Source organism: Budorcas taxicolor, chromosome 14 (assembly GCF_023091745.1).
Source record: "Budorcas taxicolor isolate Tak-1 chromosome 14, Takin1.1, whole genome shotgun sequence".
NCBI lineage: Eukaryota > Metazoa > Chordata > Mammalia > Artiodactyla > Bovidae > Budorcas > Budorcas taxicolor.
In genome coordinates, this window is record NC_068923.1 from 25,882,074 (window position 1) to 25,901,554 (window position 19,481).

Genomic DNA, 19,481 nt, shown 5'->3' on the forward strand with positions numbered 1-19,481 from the left:
GTGTGTGCGTGCGTGCACGTGTGCTTAGTTGCTCAGTTATGTCTAACTCTTTGCAACCCCCTAGACTGTAGCTTGCCAGGCTCCTTTGTTCCTGTGATTCTCCAGGCAAGAGTACTGGGATGGGTAGCCATTTCTTTCTCCAAGGGATCTTCTTGACCCAGGGATTTAACCCAGGTCTCCTGCATTGCAGGAGGATTCTTCACTGTCTGAGCCCTTAGAGTGGCATAAACCAGTAAGAATCATTTTAATAAGTCTGAAGGTAGTCTGCTGTCTTAGGCTGGTGGAACCACGTAACAAGGCAATAAAAGATCCAGACTCTTTCTTTCTTTTCTGCTCCCCTGTTTCTGCCTGTTGGCTTGTCACCTCATGGTTGCAAGATGGCTGCTGCACCTCCAGGTATTATGTCCAAGATCCACTCAGAAAAAAAGATAAGAATGACCCCTCCCAGTGGTGGTGGGGTGTGTGGTTCATCTCCCTAGTACACTTCTCCTAACAAAACTAGATAACATACCTGCCATTACCATGTATATCTGGTTTAAACCAATCTTGATTCATCTCATGAGGCTGGGATTGGGGCTTTTCTTTCTTGAGATCTGAGGCCTCCTTCTGAGGAGACCTGAGCATATAAAGTTTCTGTGCAGTGCAGAGGCAATGGTTACTGAGGAGAAAGCAGAAAGCATTTGCCACAGGTAATTATTAATATTCACATCTTACAGATGGAGATTCATTGCAGTTAGAAATCACAAGGTCAAGGGCACAGGGCGGGCAAAATGATTAGCCCCAGAATACTAATCCAGGTCCATTTGACTCTACATCTCATGTTCTTAAGTTGCAGCTGAGTGGACTCAAGACTGAATGGACATTTGGCTTTCCACTAAGAGTTGTGGAGCCTTGAGCAAGCTATTCAACCTCCTTGAGGGTCAATCTTCTTACCTCTAAATTGTTGTTTGTTAGGGAACTCCCCAGTGGCTCAGCAGAAAGAATCCACCTGCAATGCAGGAGCTTCAGGAGATGTGGGTTTGATCCTTGGGTTGGGAAGATCTCCTAGAGGAGGGCATGGCAACCCACTGTAGTGGTTTGTTAACCACATTTCAATAGTTCAGTTCAGTTCGGTCACTTAGTCTGACTCTTCGTGACCCCATGGACTACAGTATTTCAATAAATTGTCACTAATTTAATTGTGCCTAACCAGAGAGTAGCTGTGATGCTGAAGTGAAATCATACACGTAAACAGCCTGAAAACACTTTAGCAGTCAAGAATTCTTGACTTCTTCTACTGTTGTCACTGTTGTTGCTGCCTTTGCTTGCTATGAGACTTTGTAGCCACCAAGTACTCCATCCACTTGAACACATCACTTCAGGCCTCTCTGGGAGACATGTTAGTGGGTGGGATTGAAAGTGAGGAGAGGGTGTTTATTACAACAATAAGTATGGATGTCTGAGTCCTGAAGCTTGATTTGCTTGAATTTAGTGACCCAGAGGGGCTTCCCAGGTGGTAAAGAACCTGCCTGCCAATGCAGGAGACTTTAGGGATGTGAGTTTGATCCCTGGGTCAGGAAGATCCCCTGGAGGAGGGCATGGCAACCCACTCCAGTATTCTTGTCTGCAGAATCCCATGGACAGAGGAACCTGGTGGGCTACAGTCCATAGTATTGCAAAGAGTTGGACATGACTGAAGCAACTTATCACACAAAATGATCCAGAGTCTGGTCACTCAAAATGTTGGTCCAAAAATTGACAAAGCATGAGTTAACTCTTAGCACAGTTTTTTCCGTGATTAAAATGATGTTTGGCCAGAAGCACTTTGCTTTCCTTTTTTGGATCTCCATGTTCTTATTTGTGCAGTGAAGTGGTTTTTTGATGTGTAAGGAACATTAATTGAACACCTATTGCATGCAATATGCCATGGAGGCTTTGGAGGTGACACCAGAGGCAGATTCTGCTCTCAGGAAGCTAAGAGGTTTAAAGACCTTCAAAACTCTTTTCAGTAATAAATCCTGATAACATTAATCAGAAGGTGAAACTAATAACTTCCAACCCAGAGGTTATTTTGATGATTAACCATGTTAGTGGTATTATAACTAAAATTGCTTAATAAATGTTCAAAATATAAGGCTTTGACAATTTCTTATAAAGCAAAAATAGTCTTACCATGTGATCCAGCAATCTTGCTTCATGAGATTTACCCAAATGAGTTAAAAATTTATGTCCACTCAAAAACTTGCACATGAATGTTTATACTAGCTTTATTTAAAATTGCCCAAACTCGGAAACAACAAAGATGTCCTTCAGTAGGTGAACTGATAATTAAACTACGCTACAGCCAGACAATAGGAATTATTCCGTACTGAAAAAAAAAAAAAAAGAGCTATCAAGCCACGAAAAGACACGAAGGAGTTTTAAACACATATTACTAAATGAAGGAAGTCAAACAAAAGAGGCTGCATGCCATATAATTCTAACTACGTGATGTTCTGGATAAAGCAACACTACAAAGAAAGTAATAGATCAGTGGTAGCCATGGGTTTGGGAGGATAGGGAGAGAGATTAATAAGTGAGGTACAGGGCATTTTTAGAGGAGTGAAAATATTCTATGTGAAACTGTAATGGCGGATACATAAAATTATGCATTTGTCAAAAACTCAGAACTATGCAATATAAAGAGTGAACCCTATATGTAAGCCATAGTCTTTAGACCATCATCATATATCAATATTGGTTCATAAAGTACGAGTGTGCCACACTAATACAAAATGTTAAGAATATGCGGAATTGCCAGGGACTAGTAAATGGGAGCTCTCTGTAGCTTCCTGTAAACCTAAAATTTCTCTCTAACAGTCTATTTTTTTTAAATATAGATAAAGATAGATTTTGACAACATTTGTATCTTTTGATTCAGCAATTTAACTTCTGAGAGTCTCTTGAAATGTAGGGCATAGCAGAAGGAAAACTTCACTCACAGAAGGGAAAATGGAAGCAATCTGTAGTTACCACTAACCACGGGGATGAAAGCAAATTAGAAAGTCGTAGCAGAAAAGATTCTGAAATAACATGAACAATGCTTGCATAAAAGGGCAAGTGGGGAAAAAAAAAAAAAAAAGAATGCTCCTAAAGATAACCACTATGGAAAAACTTGGCGTAAAACACCGCCGACGGCTCCTAGTACATTGATAATGATAATTGCTACTGTGCTACCAAAGGTCATGATGGTACAGTTAGCTTTTTTAGTCTTTGCCCAATTTCATGAGATTTTTATATTATTTTCTTTAAAAAAAAGGTCTATAAATCTTCTAACTAGGAAAAGATATGACAAAAACAGGTGGCAATGCCAGACACCTAGTAACAATAGCACCATCTCCACCTCCACTGCCATTTCTTAGGAGTTCACTGTCTCTGGAAGCCGCTGTTCTTGGTACTCTGATATGCTGTAACTCATCTGGATAACTCACTGAAAGTCACAGAGCTGCATGGGCAGGTTGTGTGCATGGAATCAAATCAATTGCCATCTGAAGCTCAGGCTTAGTCAAAAGATGCTATTGAGAACAAGAATCAGTAGTTACCCTAGGCATACAAAGATGGGAAACAGAAATTCAGAGACCAAGAGAGGCGGTGAAGAATTTACTCACTCACCCACCTCAGCAAGCCTTTATTTACTGGGGATGTACTTATGAATAAAATGAAACCTCTGACCTTTGAGAACTCCTAATCTAGTCTCCCCAGAATCCTATATTCTGGGGAGTAGAAAAACAGGTTATCTGCGCAAAAAAAAAAAAATGTGGGACAAGGAGGCATAAACTGGAACTCTTCTAGCAGTCCTGGGCATGTGGTCACCTTGAGTTTCCCCCTCTGTCCAACGCATTGCAGATCCTGGAAGGCAGGAAGAATCCCCACAAACCACAAGATAATAACTGCCCCCCACAACACCCCCATGCGACTTCACCGAAGCTGAATTTGAGGGTCAGGAAATTCATTTCTGGTTCTACCTCCCACCCGGGCCCCACACAACATCAAGCATTTCAGATCGAGGATATGTGAATCATATGTCAGGCTGACTCATGTCTTCAAGTTTCCAGGCTGTGAATTTACAACACTATCGATAGGTTAAAGGAGGATCAAATTAGGGAGAGACACTATAACTTGCTCTGAGTTTCTCTGCAACAAAGTAGATTCACTCCTATTTCATCAAAACAGGGCGGCGGGGTGTGGAGGCAGTTCGGGAGTACGGCGTGGTGGGCAGCTGTTGAAAAATTTTCAGTGTGCTTTGGTAAATGGAAATAATCCATTATTCTTTTCTTCTTCTTCTTTTTAAACTGATTTTAAGTTATGTACCAAGTTAATGATGTTCTTTCCATTCATTGTGCTCTTCCTTTTATTTTGGCTCATGTGGAAAATGTTTATGGTAGGCTGTTGGAAGCTTGGTGACAAATTCAGAGTCTATAAAGTCCATGCTCTTCCGTTTAAGAAAGGGAAAAGGGAAGGAAGGTAGTGAGGGTTGAGCACCTGAGTGAAGCCTTCTCAGAGAAAACCCGGCAGGGCAGGAAGCAAAGGTGTACAGGTGAAGTCACCGAGCCCAGGGGCTTTCAGGGAAGAGCTTCAGACTGGCCTCTCTCCCACACAGACCTGCTCAATCAGGGAGTGCTTAGCCCAAGGGGTGTTCAGAAACAGAAGCTCACAGAAGGGGTGCAAAACCATGCTGGAAACAGGAAAACCAACCCCCAGAGACCTTGTGGGCTCAGCTCCCACGCAGCTTTCACACCCATTCACCCGACCTTTCACCTGCAGAAGCCCCGTTCTCTCCAGACCGACATGTAATGCCAGCACAAGAGGCCAGACCTCTGGCCCCACGTGAGAAACCTTACTGGGACCCCCAGGGAAGCATGCCCGAGGATGATTCAGCCCCTGTGACTGCTGTGGCATCTCCAAGTAGGGGCTCAGGGGGGAAACTCTACCGATGAATCATGGCAGCTCAGAAGCTTCTCGGGGCCTCCCTGGGAACCCACTGAAAGTCGGTGTGTGTCACCAGAGGCCTGGGCAGCTGCACAATTTTCATGTGAAATGAGACCACTGCATGAGTTTTGGTGGTCTCCTAGGATGTCTCATCAGTTCGCGAGATGATCTATCCGCAGGTGATAGGGCTCAGAAATGTCAGGTGAAACATTCACAAGTCGGTGTGATTTTCAACTTTTTGTCAAGTGGATACCTGGTTAACTTGGACGCATCTATCAACAGATGGAAACTCAGAGAAGGTAAGGGATTTGCCCAAGGACACACAGCTGTAACTTAGACAAACCTGGAGGTGGAACTCAGGGGTCCATGGTCCCCTTCCGCAACACTACCCTGCCTTGTTTAGAGTGAAAAGACCACACAAAGCAAAGGAAACAAATACATACATTTTAATGGGAAAATAAAGTAACAAGAAAGAAGAGTAAGACCCAAAGGTGATACATTCCTGGACAATCATAAACTGTGACATTTAAGAGCTCTGGGACAAATCTCTACTTTAAAATTTTATATCTTTAAATTAAAATATAATGAAATATATTTAGTTAATTAAAACAGACATTTAAATATAGTTTTAAATATCCCCTTTCCTACTCTGACACAAAACAGCATGTAAGCTAATATGTTCTTTATGTCAATCTGGTGGCACTACCTAAACCCTGTTGTTCAGACTCTGAGAGCTGAAGGACACTCACTGAGCCCACTATACAGACGAGAAAAGTAAGGTACAGCGAGAGGAAATGACCTGCCCACGGAAACTCAAGCAGCTCCAGGCAGAGGTGACACTGGCTCTAACATCACCCCCTATCCAGTCCTGTGGGACTCTGGGAGCCAAATGCACTTGCCCAGCTTCTACAGACACAGATGGTCAGTTTCCTCTGGCAGTCCTCAGCATTTCACGTGATTCCGTCCAAAGGTCCGGCATAATCTCGGAGGCAGGTGGCTGATTCTCTTGAAATGTATTGTAGCTACCAAGAGACAGGAGTGAACATGGTTAGTCTGTCAATGTGTACAGGAGAAGGGACCCTGAACAGCAATGAGCATGAAAGCAGATAATGAGTATACTCTCTTAGTTCAAATAAAAGGTATTATATCCACACAAATGTAATAAAACTACAGAGCAAGTGCCAAGAATAAGGTAGCTGACATGGACAGCACTCTCTGATACATGGCTGTGTAGGAGAAAGCAAGCTGAGGAAAATATCTGTTTATCAAAAACAGTACTCTGTGTGTGTGTGTGTGTGTGTATGCCTGTGTGTGCATGCATGTGTAAATGTACTGGAAAGCTCTACAAGGATGTGTGCCAAACTGATAACCTAAGCAGAAAGGACGCAGAAACAAGAATTGGGGGGCTGTGATCAAGAAAAAACATTAGCCTTATCTGGACAGCCTTTTTTTCCCAAGCTAAAAAACATTCAGTTACTATTTATGTAATAAGTGATTGATTTGGGGAAAAAAAAAAAGAGAGAGAGAGAGAGAGAGAAATGGAAATAGAATAGCATTCTTTCATCCATCATCTGTTCACGCTTCCCCAGTGGCTCAGCAGTGAAGAATCTGCCTGCCAGTGCAGAAGCTGCAGGAGATCTGGGTTCCATCCCTGGGTTGGGAAGATCCCCTGGAGGAGGGCATGATATCTCCAGTATTCTTGCTTGGAGAATCCCATGGCTAGAGGAGCCTGGCGGGCGACAGTCCATAGGGTCAAAGAGTCAGAAGCAACTGAAGCAAATCAGCACATCATCTGTTCACTCAGTTCTCTGAACAGCAACTCTGTGCCCCGAACAGAGCAAAATGAAAAGCACAGCCCCCTGCCCACGAGGCGCTTCTGCTGTAACGGGTGAAGGGGGGAGGTCTGCCTGCTTGGTCTACATGTTCAGGGATGTTCTATGTGCTCTGGTGAAGGAAGGAGACAGAGCAGAGTGGGAAAATAAAGTGATTTCCGTGTTTCAAGGCAGATCCAGCGGCTGAAGCGAAGTCCTCAAGTGAATTTTGCCAAGACCTGCCATCTTAAAGCTAAACAATCAGGACAATACGTTGCAAATGGACCAAGTTTTGGTAATTTTAAAGGAATCTCAGCTGTCTTTTTCACTTTTTGGCCACACCCCATGGGATGTGGGATCTTAGTCCCTAACCAGGGACCGAACCTTCATCCGCTGCCCTGGAAGGCAGAGTCTTAATCACTGGATCACTGGGGAAGTCCCTCAAATGAATTCACAAAGGACTATGACAGTACCAGGGATAGTCTGCAGTTACCCCCTAATTTAACCTTCATGGAGGAAGATGGCTTGGAAGCCTTTTACAGGCACTGAGTCTTTGGCTGTCTTTATCAGTACATATGGTTTGCTCTGCTCAGCTAGAGTATCGCTTCGCGCTCCCATTCGCCAGAATTGCTGTTTTTATTTGAAACTCCAAAAATAACTCATGAGAAGCCTGCTGTGTGAGAGGAAGACGGTCGCACATAGCTCCAGGGAGGAAAAGAGAAAGCATTTGATCTGAATCACCTAAGAGTTGAAATTGAGTGCAAATATCTCCTGTAGCAACTGCTATATAACTAGTCATCCTTATCCTTTCAAAACCAAGGTGGTTCAACAAGGAAGTTAAATTGGAAAGAAAATTTCCAGACCAACTATTCTGTCAAAACCACACTAAAGGAGGATAGTTCAGCAGTGACCATGGGCTTCCCAAGTGGTTCAGATGATAAAGAATCCACCTGCCAATGCAGGAGACAGGGGTTCCATCCCTGGGTCGGGAAGATCCCCTGGAGAAGGAGATGGCAATTCACTCCAGTATTCTTGCCTGGAGAATCCCATGGACTGAGCTTGGCGGGCTACGGTCCACGGGGTCGCAAAGAGTCAGACACAGCTGAGTGAGTAAGCACGCATGCACAGCAATGACCACACGGCCAGTAAAAGCTCTCAGGTGTTTTGGAAGAGAGGACGAAAGGGAAGGTGTGCTCTCTGATGTGAGTTAAATGCGGTAATATTCTAGGTTCCTTTCTCCAGTTTCATGTGTCTTCTAGCCACCAGGTTAAAGGATTCACTTCTCTCTGGGTCAGTGTTACTGTGGGGACCACCCACCATGTGAAGTGTTGGCTAGTCTCCTGGAGAGAAGAAGCCAGAATCAAAATCTCAGAGATAAATTAGGGGAGAGAAAAGAATCTGACACTCACCATCTGAACCTGTTCATTAGCTGCAGACCGTCCCATTCTAGGGGGACCACATTCATCTATGGGCTCATGGGGGACTGCAGTGACTGGGAATGACCTTCACCCTTGAACTTTTGTCTTTGCCACTTACTAGCTGTGTGACCTCTGCCAAGTTGTTTAACATCTCTAAGGAGCAGTTTTCTCATCTAAAAAGTTTAAAAAAAAAAAAAAAAGAAAGAAAAAAAGGATTATGCTGGTGCACCTCACTGGATGGTGAGGAAGACAGACTGTTGTCAATGTACATTAAACTGCTGACGGGCGATGGAGCCGGAATCCATGTGTAAGTGACCTAGGACTCCATAGATGGGGAGTGTGTGTCGAGGAGAAAGGCGAGAAGGAGCATCGGGTGTTTCCTTGCTACTCAGAATGGGTCAGCCATGGTCCAGTAGCATCACCATCGCCTGGGAGTTCATCACTGGTGCAGAATATCAGCTCCACTTGGCTTCAGTGACACAGCATCTGCATTTAACAAGGGCTCCTAGAAGTTTATGTACAGCTCACATTCGAGAAACAATGGCCTCAGCCACCTCTCAGGTGTGTGGCTCTGCGCTCGGTGACCTGAGTCAAGACAAAGTGCCCTTTAAGGGGGAGAAGTGGGTTCCCCAGAGGACCACCTGTGGTGGGAACCATTTCTGGATCCTGTCCTGGATTGCCATCCAGGCTTCCTGCTTCCTGTCTGCAGGGGGGAAATCGGGGCAGATCCCAGGCCCTACTGAAACCAAGGCATTCTCCGTCAGCCTGGCTGGGCCACTCTGGGGTCCAGAGCCGTGTCATCACAAATGTCCCTGAGTCATCACACACGCCTGGAAATAGGCCTTGAGCGTGGAAAAGATGAAAACAGCTGCTAACAAGCAGTGGAGTGGAGCAAGCAAGGAGTGGAGGCCTTGGGAGGGCGGAGTGAACCACAGATCATGGGGCCTCTGCTATAAGACAAGGCCGCATCCAGTCAAGAAAGAAGTCCTACACACACTCGGATCGTGCTTGTGTGTGCACAAACCATCTCCAGAATGACAGACGAGAATCTTCTGAGAGGGACTGCCTCCCAGGAGGAAGATTTGTTACCTGGAGAAGTGGAACCTGCAGTGGACACTTTACTTTCACAGCATGTCTTTCTGGACCATCTCAATTTTCACTGGTGTGAATATATTCCAAGGAAGAGAGGGAAGGGAAGAAAGAAAGGGGAAAAAAAAGGAAAGGAAAGGGAGGAAGGGACATTCAATTTAAAAGAAAATAACTGAAAATAATAGATAACTGAGTCACTTGTTGTGTAGGGTTAAGTTTAAAAGTCCTCCCAGGAAAATTCGGGCCACTAAGCCTTTTTTTTTTTTTTTTTGGCTTAAAGTCACATCACTTAGCCTGTAATCCTTCGTTGAGGTTGAGCACTTGGTCCCAGCATACCTGTGTCTGAAAATGCTCAGAAATCTGGAGAAATTCAATCAGGGAATGTCCCATGTGGCAGAGCACTAGCTTATTTATTTGTCCCCAAGCTCACAGATACACCCTCCTCTCTAGAGACACCCTCCTCTCTAAAAATGCCATACGGTCCTGACTCCAGCCCACTTAGCTCAGTGAGGCAAGGTAAGATCTTTCCCAGAAGATGCATTAAGTCCTGGTTTCCAGAGATTTCCAAGGACTCAAGTGGAGTCAGGGGATACAGCGCTTATACTTTGTGTGAATGTGTAAGCGTGAACTGAGATAAGAAACAAAATGTAAGGCAACATGGCAAATCCTAACCGCAGAATAAGCAGTCCTGGCCATGCTCAGCTTACAAGGCGCTTCCTAAATCCTTACCGGGAGGAACAATAGAAACCTGAAGCCAAGGATGAGGCCTGAGGCCCAGCGAGGTCAGGGGCGAGACTGGGAATGAAACTTTGCTTTTGTTGTCCCCGGGCACACCCTTTCTTTCATGCCCCAGTGTCCCGGTCACCTTCAGAAAAGATCCACACATCTCCTGGCACTGGACACATGGCACTACGTCTTCATGGTTGGTGGCTGGATGTTATTTCTTCATAAGAAGTATTACTGAGTCTTCAGCTGAGCATTTATTCTATTGATAAGAACAGCAAGGATGGTGTTGTTCCCTTGAGGTGCGTGGCTACTACTGATGACGTCTATCTAGCTGATTGGATGAGAGGCCAGTTCTCACATCACGAACTCTTGGGTTGCAACCCTGTTACTTGCAGCTGTCGACATTTGGTAAGTGGATCTCTTGAGCCTCCGGTTTCTTCATTTTTTAAAAACAGCAACAACAACAACTAGTATTTATCAAGTGTGAACTATGTGTGTACTCCGAGCCAGCATTATTCTAAGCACTTTACCAACTCACTGAGTGCTCATAACATACCATTATTGTTCTTGGTGTACACAGGACAAAGCTGAGGCCCAGAAAGGTTAAGTAATCTGCCCAAGTTCACACAGCTATTAAACGTCAGTCCTGGGATTCCATGGGCAGTCTGACGGGAGCCTGTGCTTCAACCGTCACACACAAAAGCTCTCATGAGGTTGTCAGAGGTGGTGTTGTGAGATCATAAAAAATAACATGCTTACTGGGCTGCCTGGCACAGAGTAAGGGCTCAAGAGGTTACAGAAGTTAATGATTAGAAGTTAATGTCTTTGGTTAGGCAAAAACACAGGATTACTATAGCAGGCACGTGGTTGATGGCAGCGGGGGTTGGGGGGCGGAAGCTGCTGCCTATGGTACTATTCCTGGACAGGTGTCCTCCCCACCTGTCCCCAGCTGGCATTCTGCCTTGGAGTCTCGGCACAGGCAGGAACAGGGGCGCCGTGCCCATGAATCTCTGCGCTGACCTCTCCCGTGGGGAGCTTGCATGGAGATCTACGTAGGGGCAGCCTCAGCGGGGGGCAGACCAGGTCTGAGATTCACCTGGTGGGAAGAACCATCAGATTCCAGAATCAACAGTTCTAACCCCAAGGCAACAGACATGTGCTTCTGAGATTCTCCACAAATGGTTCATCACACAGATTTGGGGGAAAGGGGCGGGAAGATCCCTCGTATGGAAGAGGCAGAGTGGTCTCAAAAAACTGGTGCAATTAGAGCCCTGGCGTGGCAACCGCTATGGACAGTGGGGTGATTGTCCGCCAGTCTCTCCATCCTCGGGTGGACACGCTCCGTTCTGTTCGGGTCCTGGGCAGGCAGCAACACCCATGGAAGGGGCCATCCTCTTGTCTCTGCTGGAGGCTGGCTTAGGAGGACAAACTGGCCCCAGCTGGCCAATAAGACACAAGGGGAAGTATACTGGGGAGTTCTGGGGAATATTTTTTCCCTAACAGAAAACAGATAGTTTGCCCTAAGAAGACGCCCCTCTTCCTGCCTGCCATGCTTCCTGCTCTGGATGCTGTCATGATCAGGTGCCGACTGCAGCAGAAAAGGGCGGCTCAGAGAAGCGAACCCAGTGCCCTGATGAGCCCGAGCTATCAAATGCCTCCTTTTCGACACACCTGACCACACCAGGTGCTGGGGGCAGGCGGGAGTGGAAGTCGGGGTGGGGGGGAACATGGGGAAACAGAAACCCCTGAGCACCAGAGGTGGAAGCACAACAGGTAGTCATTCTGGAAAACAGTCTGGCGGTGCTTGTGAAATGAAGCTTGAGCGGCATCGTGACTCACCCCCCCCACCCCATCCCCAGCCCTGGGTCCGCATCAGAGAGATTCTCCCACTGGCCACGCGGACACAGAACTTGGCTGGGCTTCTCCCTGAAGTGTGTCAGCAGGGATGCAGGAAGTAAACAAGGCAAGGCCTGCAGTCAGGGGAGGGTGGACACTGCCCCTCACATGAGCCCAGCATGCACAGGCCAGCAGGAGCGGAGCTAAAAACAGAAGGCGGCTCTGAGTAAAAAGGAAAACAGAGGGACATCTATAACAGAATCCTGTTTGTCAAAATGAGAAACAGATACCTGATCAGAACAAAACAGGAGGTACCACATGGGGCACATGGCAAGCACACTGGGAGGAGTGGGAGTCTGAGAAGCTCCTAGTGAACAGCTGCTCTCTCTCTATAACTTCCCCAGTCCCAGGGAAGACACGATGATGTATGTGATTGCCACATCTCAGATTGCTGTTGCTGCCCTTAAGGCGGTCCTCTCTTCTCCACCGCAATCCCTCAGACTTCTGGGAAAGATCTGGTAGCCCAGAAATACCATGTATACCCCTCCAGCACCATTTGCTTTCCAGTTTTGCCCCTAAGTGTGTCTGCCTGTACCAAAATCCCTTCCTGCACACCACCGCCTTCTCTCCTCCTGAAACATGTCTTTGAAATACATTCCCCAAATTGGGACACAAGGTTGAAGCGATGCTTTGATAACTCCTGGCAACTGGTTTTCCCCATAGAACAATATAAGCTGCCACAAACCATGGAAGTGCATGCCAGGTTCCCCCCCAAATTCTTAGAATGAATTTCGAATCCTCTTAGTCTAGCTCTTGGTGACTTACTTTTGAACTGTGGTATTGGAGAAGACTCTTGAGAGTCCCTTGGACTGCAAGGAGATCCAACCAGCCAATCCTAAAGGAAATCAGTCCTGAATATTCATTAGAAGGACTGATGCTGAAGCTGAAACTCCAATACTTTGGCCACCTGATGCAAAGAACTAACTCATTTGAAAAGACCCTGATGGTGGGAAAGATTGAAGGCAGGAGGAGAAGGGGATGACACAGGATGAGGCGGTTGGATCGCATCATCAACTCAATGAACATGGGTTTGAGTAAGCTCCAGGAGTTGGTGATGGACAGGGAAGCCTGGCATGCTGCAGTCCATGGGGTTGCAAAGAGTCAGACACGACTGAGCAACTGAACTAACTGACTGACTTGTGACTTGCAGGTGGTGGGTCGCCACAGTCACACTGTTCTGGTGAGCCTTACTTTCCCTCCCAGCTTCACTGATGCTCTGTATTTCCTTTTTTGAGATCTGTCTGCCTTAGGAGATCTGTCTCCACATAAGGGACCGCCCTCACTCAGGTGGGCTGAGAGGATGATGTGAAAGTTGGGGTGGAGGAGCAGCAGCCCGAGGTCACCAGGAAAGAAGGAGAAACAGAGGGATACCAATGGAAACGTTTGCATGAAAAACTGCACTTTAAAAAGCCCTACATCTGGGATTTCCATGGCAGTCCAGCAGCTGAGACTTCACCCTCCAAGGCATGGGAGGGTGTGTGGGTTTGATCCCTGGTCGGGGAGTAAAGATCCCACATGCATCCTGGCTAAAAAAAAACCCAAAAGATTAAAAAATAATCAATACTGTGGCAAATTCAATAAAGATTTTTTAAATGGTCCACATTTTAAAAAATCTTAAAAAAGAAAAGTCTTACATCCACTGAGAATGTGACTGCATCATAAAATGTCCGCACACCCTGGAGGGGTGGAGGGAACTTGCAGGAGTGACCGTAAGAGCTGGAGCGCTGTGGATTCTGGCTCCGGGGTTTTGGGCATTCTTTAGAATTTTTTTAGCGTCCCTGGTGGCCCCTGCTCACCCCTGACTCCGTCTCCCCAGCACGCAGGCTTCTCTGCAGACTGGGAAGTCCATGGAGTGCTCCTCTGGCCTCGGATCAGGCTAATTCCCACACTTCCTTCCTGGCCCAGCTTCATCATCAGTTCCCCTGGGAAGAATCCCCCTGCCTCTGAGAGCTGCTTCGATGCCTGTTCCCACCCTGCCCAGACAGCCTGTGCTTCTCTGGTCCCAGGGTCTGTGACAGCGCTGGCTTGAGCTGGACTGCTTCACCAATGGCCTTTCGATTAGAAGCTTGGCATGTCAGGGCGTGGACAGAAACACATGGGCTGTGCCAGCCACGGCAGCAGAGTCTGGTCTGGGAGAGGGGAGAGCGAGGACTGGGGCAGAGGTCCTTAGATGGCCTTGCTCTCGCTTCTCCCCTTCTACTCCCGACCCCTGCACCACCAATCCAGCCAGTTCTTCAAGCACTTATTTCTCAAGTGCTTGTTATCGCCAAGACACCGGGATGAGCAACTGCAACACCAAGGCCATTCTTTGAGTGCTGAACATAGGTAGGGAGTCAAAGCTTTGACATGAGGAATTTCAGATAACCATGGAGGAAGGGAGTGAGAGATAACAAGACAAGACAGTGGAAGACGGATGGTGTGTGGGTACCGTATGGTTTGGGTGCAAGAAGGCAGGTCCCTGTGGGCTGCAAAGGGAAGTCCTCTGAGAACCCGGATGGGAAGGAGGGTCATAGGGTAGGGGAGTGGGGGAGGGGCTGGATGGGGAGGGGCGCTGCATATTAGGGGTCGGTGAGGAGCCCGCGGAGGCTGGAACAGAAAGAAAAGGTCAGGGAGTCCTGGGAGCGTGTGTTGGGGCCAGAATTTTGAGGACCTTGAAAGCCAGGCAGAGGAATCAGTGCTGGGAAAGGGCAGGTGAGGACCATGGATCACCGTGTAGCTGATGAGAAGTTTCTGGGGAGATGGGCCTCGGGTAGCCCTCAGGGAGGACACGGGAAAGAACCCAGTTATTTAGAGTAACCCCCACAGAAGTCACAGCAGGGACTGAGACACAGGGGACTCGACCTTCCCTTCCCATCTGCCAGCACGGCTGCCGTCACCCACCCGTCACAGCACACTGTCGCTGTGACCCCAGGTGGGACCGCAGAATTTTCTGCCAACTGAGGCTCTGGCAGCCCCCTACCGATCCATCCAGGGCAACAGGAGCTGCCAGGCAGAGATCTGACCTGTCACCCCCTTCTCATTAGCTTCTTTTTTTATCTTCCTAAAAGAAAATGTCTTGCTGAAATGTTTGGCACGTATGTGGATCTGTCTCCTTGCTAACTGCCTGTCTCTCCAACTAGGATCAAAGCTCCACATCTGCCTTGTTCAGAATGCCGGGCACCGAGCAGGGTGCTCAGCAGGTTATCTGGGGGAATGAATGGACGAAAGAATAAACAGAAGTCCCCTGGGGGCTGGGGCTGAGTCAGGTTTATACAGCTGCCCCCACGGCATAGGATACCCAGCACAGAGTCGCTCATGGGGGTTCAGGGAAGTCTCCCAGCTCTTCCTCATGCCTCGGCTTCAGGGAGTGATGAAGCCCTTCTTCCTCTGTGGGGATTATGCTGAAGACTGGCCTTACCATGTGCAATGTCTGTTGTTAGCAGTTTCAGCCTTGAGACCCTCACTCCCTTCTTCCCCTCCCTTCAGGGCCCGGGACTGGGCATCAGACTGGCCTGAGGACAAGAACAAAGGGCAGAGAGGCCACAGTGAAAGAGACAGGAGGAAGAGACCCCCAGGAGATGTCACAAGTTCGTGCACACTTGTGCACACGCACATGAGTTGTGAAGGCTGGCTCTGGTTTGGATAATTCAGGAAACTCGCTATGTGACCATGGCTGAGTCACTCTTGCTCTGGGCTTCAGTCTCCCTGGTGATAAAACGTGGCCAGCAAAGACGAACATTCCCAAGGGTCTTTCAAGAATGAAAACGCTAGGAATAAGAAATCACCTAGGGTTACACTTCGGAGAGCGATATCGATGGGACTGGAGCTTTTGCATGGCTTTTGAGGGCCTAGCACACAGTATGTCAAATGTATGAAACCTACCCAGATCCCCCTGAAAAAAAAAATTCCCATATAACTGCAAAAGCTGAGTAGAACTCGATAAGTTGCTATAAAGTTACATATTAACACGTAATGTTATTTCAGTTTTGCAGTTTCATTTTCATATTTTGAGACTAGTCCTTGTATCAACATATAAGTTTTCTAACTTGCTTGTGGGGCCCCAGAATTCTGAGAGGTCCCAGGCACTCTGCTGGTAGAGCCTTCCTAGTCAAAAGGACCTATCTGAGGTGTTTGGTGAAAATGCCCATTTCCGGGCATTAACTCCCTCCTCCCCCTACCAGCCACTGAATCAGAAAATTGGGTGGAGGTGCCTAGGAATCTGTATTTTAGCAAGATTCTCAGGTGATCATTTGCAAACTAAAGTTTGAAAACCACTGCCATAAAAAGCAGCTGAGAAAAGAACCTAGGGTAGGCGATTCTGGAGGACGAAGCAGGGCTATAAAGGGGACCGAAGAAGGAGAGGTGAAACAGAGATGACAGCGCGGTGGCTCCTGCTTTGCATGTGTGCACATTGCTTCTGCCCACGTGCGTCCTGCGTGTAAACACGCTTTGCAAAACCCTGACTCACCCGGTGCCGAGCCCCTTCCTGAGGGGGCTACTCACACTCACATGGCCTGGGTCTACATCCGCTTTCATGATTTGCGGGAAGAGAACGTTTCCAACATATGGAGTGCAAGACTTGAAGACTGAAACCACCGCTACCGGGGACTGGTACTACAGAAGGACATATAAATAGTACTGGCACCCAGATGTTTGCTGCAATTGGTGCTACCTTTGATTGGTGACAGATACTAGCTCCAGCAGCGGGCGGTCTTAGCTCATCCGTGGAGAGGGAGGTTTCGTTTAATGTCAAGCCATATGCACCAGTTTTTACATACATGCTTGCATGTGTGTGTGAACATGTTGTTGTTTAGCTGCTAAGTCATGTCTGACTATTTTGTGACCCTGTGGACTATGCAGCCCACCAGGCTCCTCTGACCATGGGATTTTCCAGGCAAGAATACTAGAATGGGTTGCCATGTTCTTCTCGAGGGTCGATCTTTCCGACCCAAGGATCGAATTCGTGTGTCCTGTATTGGCAGGCAGATTCTCTACCATTGAATCACCAGGGAAGCCCACGCATGAACATATACACACCCCAATGTTATTTGCAGGTGTCTGCAAGTTCCTGCAGTAATTAGAGATGTAGCCCAGTTGTCAGAAGTCATCTAGATTATAATGCTGAATGCTAGGTTCCAAGATATCAGAAAGATGCTAGGCTATCAAGGGTTGGCAAAGGAGTAAACAGATAGGAAGAACCAAGTACTATGTTGGGATTTTCCCATGTATGTTTCACATCAATTGACCAGGGAGAGTATTATCAGTTCCATTCTCGTGATGAGGAAAACCAAGACACAGAAAAGATCTGTGACTTAGCCACCATCCTGTAAGACTGAACTCTGACCCCGCTAACCCCAGAGTTCATGTTCAATGCTTTATGCAGTGCTGCCTTAAAAATCTTAAGCTGTAAACATGGTGGAGAGGGAAAAAGAGGATCTGTTCCAGAGAGAGGAAACTGATCTCTCTAGTCAGTGAGAAAACGAAAAATAATTCCTTAATTTAATTCACAAACAATACGTGGTCATTGGGAAAAAATAATTAACAGATAAGCAATAAAAAAAAAAAAAGCAAGTAATCACATCTCTCCCCCTAAATAATGGTGGTGTTTGTTTACACTTCTAGTGTGTTCTTTCCATCAAATATATATTTTTCTCTAGCCTACAGATAAAATGATATGATTTTTGCAATTTTATCAACAATGCTATAATGCTGATTTTTACCATGGGTAATTAGTGATGCCTATCCAATCCTAATCTTCTGTGCATTTAGGTCAATCCATATTTCTTTGCAGATTCTAAGAGGGAGAGATAAAACCTTTCACTTCTCTGTTGCTTGCTTTCTGTTGTCTGTTCATCAGCCACGAATGCATTTAGGAAGGATTAAAGAGTGTTCTGTCTAAATCCTTTGTTCTGCTGAATGATGCAGCTTTAGAAAACATACCAAAAAGAAACAAACAAAAAAAAAAACCAACAAAACAAACTTAGCAAATCAGGTTGGTTTCTTTCTCCCTGTGGATGAAAATGGAGCATAGGTTTTTGCAGCAACCAAGAAAATGATCCAAAAAACTGAAAGTATCTTAACACCAAAGGGGAATTGCAGCTGTATTATGCAGAAGAGCTCGAGTCAGGCTCTCTCGCTGCCCCCTTTGCCCACTGCAGGGAACAGCCCTCCAAACGCCCCTCCCTCCCTCACTTCCTGCCATCCCCTAGTTGGGAGAGTGAAAAATAACCTCCCATCACCCCCCACCCCCTGCTGATGTTAACGAGGCTCCCTATTGAGACATAGTTAATCACATCAATTAAGAGCCCTTTACACTTGGCCTTGCCTGCCAGGCACAGGCCTTCTGTCCAGGAGAAGGTGGGTAAGGTAAGTTAGGTCATGAGATAATTTGTGTATTTTTTTCTTTTTCCCCCTCCACCTAGTTGGGTTTTTCCCCCCATTTTTAGTTCAGTTTTTTTTTTTTTTAATTTGGGCACAATTAACACTCAGTGAAATGTCCAGATCGGAAAGGAACAGTTTGATGAGTCCTGACAAATGCACATAGGAAACACACTAACCCACCAAGACACAGAACACTTCTCCCACCCAGAGAACACCCTCCGCCCTGTTCCCAGAGACGACAATGGCACTGACTTCTAGCACCACTGATTAACTCTGTGTGCTCCAAAAATTCATGTAAAAGAAATCATGCGACGTTTACAGTTGAGCATGAATGATGAGCAAGAAGAGGCAGGTCTGGTGGGAACGAAAAACTGTTGTATACATATGCTTCCGAAAGCAATCTGGCAGTTCCTCAAAAGGTTACCCAGAGAGACACCACATGACCCAGCAATTCCCCTCTTAGGTATACAAACTCAAGAAAGATGAACACCTACAGACACAGAACCTTGTACATCAGAGCAGCAATATTCATAGTAACTCCAGGATGGACAAAGTCAGTGTCCATCAACTGACCAATGAACAAAATGTTTATATATATCCACACAATGGAACACTGTCTGGGCATCACAAGGAATTACGTACAGAAAGAAGAGACGAGATGACGTGCATGAACCTTGAGACCATCAGGCCAAGTGAAAGAACCGGTCACAAAAGACCCCACACTAAGCTACATGCCGTATCTCATTTAAACCTCAACCATCTTTGTGTGAGGTGGGTCACGTGGTAACTCAGCTGAGACTGAAGATTTTGCTGAGCAAAACAGCAGGGTCACAGTAAAACCTGGTCTTTCTGACTCAAGCCCTTGCTTCTGACCATAATAAAACATCGTGCCAGCTGCCAGGACACAACAGGGAACCAGATCCACGCAGGCTCAGCTCCAAACGCCACAAATCATGATTTCATTGATTGGAGATGTGTGCTGCAGAAATCACGGGCTGGAGGGAGGAAGAGCATGGCGCAATCCACTGGGAGGGAGGGCCTCTGAGAAAGGGGCACGTGGCCTGAGCCAGGTGACTGGTGCTGTGCCAAGTGCCGAGAGAAGAAGGTCCTGCTGTGGATGGCTCAGGACACGGCAGTCTCACATGTGGTAGCCGAAGAATAAATGTCCAAACTCCCTGAAGGAGAACGTGGCAAGTTAAACAAGCTTAAGAGTCTTTGTTTCAGTCATTGTATT

The 19,481-nt window shown here is 46.7% G+C and overlaps 1 long non-coding RNA gene across 1 annotated transcript in view; it reads right to left on the reverse strand.

The window, feature by feature from the left end:
• Window positions 1–5,473: 5,473 nt before the first annotated feature.
• The window catches only part of LOC128059472 (uncharacterized), a 160,772-nt gene continuing 146,764 nt past the window's right edge, over window positions 5,474–19,481 (reverse strand). Inside the window, exon 5 of the long non-coding RNA XR_008200594.1 lies at window positions 5,474–5,969. This is a non-coding gene — a long non-coding RNA (uncharacterized LOC128059472). The remainder of the gene's footprint in view (window positions 5,970–19,481) is intronic.